Raw genomic sequence first — 4,369 nt, 5'->3', positions numbered from 1 at the left:
AAAATTGTTTTTACCCGCTTGCACAATCAAAAAAAGTATTTGCGTATACTTTTCCTGAAAATCATTTACATACTTTCTGAATGAATGTATTTGAATGATTGTATCAATTGTTAAATACATTTTTAAAAAAAAAAATTTTCAAAACAGCTGTCCTTCCATTCATTATAATTTACAACATATTTCAATTTTATACGAACGTCATTTGCGACTTCTAAAGGACGCGTCCACGCTTTGTTTTCAAAACATACAATTATGTTGATGGCCGATGACCGCAATATGACTATTATATGAGTATACTATTATTATAGGTGTATAGTGCTGTTCCTTCCTGGGTTAAATAGATATCCAATTTCTGTTTACAATTTGATTACTGTTTGTTATATATTTTATATGATACGTAAAAACACACACACATACAATACAAAAAACAACTTAAATTTTAAATCAGCAAAAATATACTTTTAGCAATAATTTATATACATAATTTTTGCCAAACGTGTGGTCATAGTACATACCTACTATATATGGGTAGTTAAATCAAATTACATTTTTTCTACATTCAAATTTAAAACACAGTTTATATATACCTAACAATTATGTATGTTTGTAGTTTTTATAAGCTGACAAGTAACAATTGTTATTATTGACATATAAGATGCATGATGTGCATTAATAATTACTTGAACTATTATAATTTTTAATTTAACTATCTATATAATATTATTATATTATACTAAATATTGTATACATTAATGGTATATGGATAAAAATGAATTGGTAAAAAATCAAATGATAAACCACATCAAACTTAAACTTTTGATTGTTGTTAATGTGAAATTTGTGTCATATTTAGAATTGCTCGATAGAAATAAATTAAATCCATAAATAAAAAACAATAAGTAAATAAAATTTAACAACATTTAAACATATTTAGTTTGAACTTTGAACCTTTTAAACTCATATGAAAACAACACCTCGTATTTTGAGACAACAAACCTCAATCTACCATTTGATAACAAATTAACGTTATGGGATGTATATAATTTGCACCAAAAACAACCCCTCCAAAAAACTATATATTATGTAATTTGCGCCACATCTAAAAATTAATTTTGATAATTCGCGCCACTTTTTAAGGTTGTAGTTTGCGTCACACAAAACTTAATAAAAGGGCATTAAGTAATCTGCGCTATCGTGTATACCTACAAAAATTGTAATTTGCGCCACTTTAAAATAACTAAATAGGTAATCAAGTTAATTTTAATAGAAAATCAGTAATATTATAGTTATAAGAATACGTACTCTATGTTTATTAAATAAATATATTATTAATATTTTTGCGATTAATATAGGACTAACTGTAAAATCATGATACTGCTGTTCAATATTGTTCGATATTTTGACAATTGATAAATGTTATTACAATAGACGTAATTGATCTCGTTTCTACTTATTATTAGTAGAACACAACAATATTATATCTGGCATACGTTGGTAATATCGTATTTCCCATGCGATATCAGTAAATTTATCTGCTGGTAAATGCCAACAATTAAAGTTGAAAGTGTGTCTCAGATTACATGATTATTCCATTTCGTTTTCTGTCGTGTCGCGAATTACCAAAACGAATTTTTAGATGTGGTGCAAAAAAACATGTTTAATTTTTATATTTTGGCGCAAATTACATACGTGCTTACCTAAATGTACCTACTGGTGGCGCAAAATACCATATTTTCCATCTGCCACTTTATGAGTTATATAAATATTATGAAAACAGACGAATATTACACACCAAAATATACGTTACACAGTTATTTGTGAAGTTAACAATTACAACGTGAGCTATAGTGTATATAAATGGAAAATATTAAATGTATTTACGGAAGAAAAATTACTCACGAAAAGCCCATAGCCGAGATAAAATTTTTTTATTGAGATAATATGAACAAGAAAACCCTTCGTAAACTACATGTAAAAACGGCTAAGTAAAAAAAAAATATAAGATGTGATATCTTAGCTAAGTAACAAATGCCAAGTATATCGAATTTAAGTAAACTTATTTGTTTCAATAATTTATTACTTGCCGAAGAATTATTCTAAAAGAAACAAAGTGTGATGAACAAAATAATTAAATGGCGAAAGGTTATAAAAATATAACTTATTTTTATTTTAAAAATATTATTATTAATATTTATATACTATTCTAAATAATTCCTCGCCAAGTAAATAAATTATTGAAACAAAATAAGTTTACTTAAATTCAATATACTTAGCATTTATTCATGATATCACATCTTTATAGACTATAGTGCTCCCACACAGCATTTGGGAAATGATAATATTTTGAAAATATTTTGAAGTGCTTGAGTAATGAATATTTGATTGATAATATTGTATAAATATTTTATTCTCATAAAATAAAAAAATATTGCACAAAAATGTTGACTTAATATTTTTATAATGTTTCCTTGAAAATATTTTTAAAATAATTAATATATATGATTAAAATATTTTGTTTATGTTTTTTACAAAATATTTTTAAAAAGTGAACTTCTTGGTCAAAAAATATAAATAAAATATTTCCTTATTATTTACACAACTTTTTCAAATATTTTGACAACTATATTGTTTTCCTGAAAATATTTATACCATAGTTGGGAAATATTAAAATGCTGAAAAGGCTTAAAGATCTTATATTTTTTTTTACTTAGCCATTTTTTCACGTAGTTTACGAAAGGTTTTTCTTGTGATATCACTAATTTTTATCGTTATTAAATATTGAGTATTTACACAATAATCTATAAGAACGGTATTATATTGTTGGTAACATTGGCAACACTGATGCGACGACGACTACGACGGCTACCGTGATTCTAAAATGTAATATAAATTTCCATTAAAAAGTTTGCACTTAATTTCTAAACGTACGATTTTGATGATTTTTACAAAAGCACGTTCTACCCAAAATTTCTGATTTCTGGAGTTTATTAGGAGTTAATTAATGCATTAGAAAATTAGTTATGTCGTATAACAAATTTACCTGTATTTTACACAGTTTAAATAGGCATCTCCTGCTTCGATATACTATATATACTACACACACATGCAGTCGTGCAGTTATTTTTTTTACTTAGCTCGCGCCACAACTGTGGCGCTGGATAGTATTTACATAAAGCGAACATAAAATATAAAATATATTAAATACCATCTAGTTTCAGAGTTATTATTACTATTGTGACAACCAACCCGTGTAACAATTAGCCCTATTCTCGTCTACTATATTTTATCGATTTATAATTATGCTCAAATCTCTACTCATTTGATAATTTATCAAACCATGTGAAAACTCTTAAATTACCTATTTATTCTTTTATACTAAATCATCAGAAATTATGTTTAGTAATAAATAATAAATACATTTTAATGTTAGAGCTGCAGGTCGTATTTTTTATTAAAACTATATGTGCACTGTACCTAGTGCGGTTGTAATCATAGCAGCTGCGTGGTTAAAAAAATAGTTTAAAGCTGTTTTTTTTACAATGTTTATGACTTTTTTAAAAAACTTTATACTAATAAAACCTGCTTTTAATCTGTATTAATAATATATTCACACAAAAAAAATTCAATGTCAGACGCACGAATTATTCCCAAGCGGTCACCCATCCAAATTCTTTAAATTAGTCATTCAGTTCATCGTATCTTTAAACGGAAAAAAATATTTTTATGATTAGATCTACTAAAAAAACAATAAAAGAATTATCATTTTCATTGTTGATATACCTATTGAGTAACTGCACATCATTATATTCTCATTATAGATATTATAATATAGTGTTGTATATATTATTATACCTACTTCTACAGTTCTACAATCTGCAGGCTTTAGTTTAATAACTGAAATTACCTGTATCATACATTGAAAATATGTTGGTACTTATGGTAGATAAGTATAAGAATTGTGTTTTTAAAAATTATCAAGATTTGGATTTGGATGATCCAAAAGAAATTTATTATTTATCATTTATTTTATTTATTTATTCAGCCAAAACAATTAAAATTAAATAATTACAATAAATTACATTGCTGATACGTATACCAACTGAGCTATAACCTCGTAACTATTTTATTTATCGCCTTTTTTATTTGATTCTTATTAATTATATCATTGGTATTATTAGATTGAATTTCACATAAACTTTTTATTAGACTCTTTACATCGTTCTTTAAATTTTTGAATGTAGTTTTCCCCATGTAATTTGGAGAGTTTCTTGAACTACCTAGTTAATAATGTATATTACGGTTTAATGTATTTTCCTGTTCTTCTGTATATTATTTCTGTAGCATTGAGTTTGAGTGTGTGGTTTTTAAT

Source organism: Acyrthosiphon pisum, chromosome A1, assembly GCF_005508785.2.
Source record: "Acyrthosiphon pisum isolate AL4f chromosome A1, pea_aphid_22Mar2018_4r6ur, whole genome shotgun sequence".
In the NCBI taxonomy this organism is placed as follows: domain Eukaryota; kingdom Metazoa; phylum Arthropoda; class Insecta; order Hemiptera; family Aphididae; genus Acyrthosiphon; species Acyrthosiphon pisum.
The sequence above is the reverse complement of the archived record's forward strand: the minus strand, read 5'-3'. Positions refer to the sequence as shown.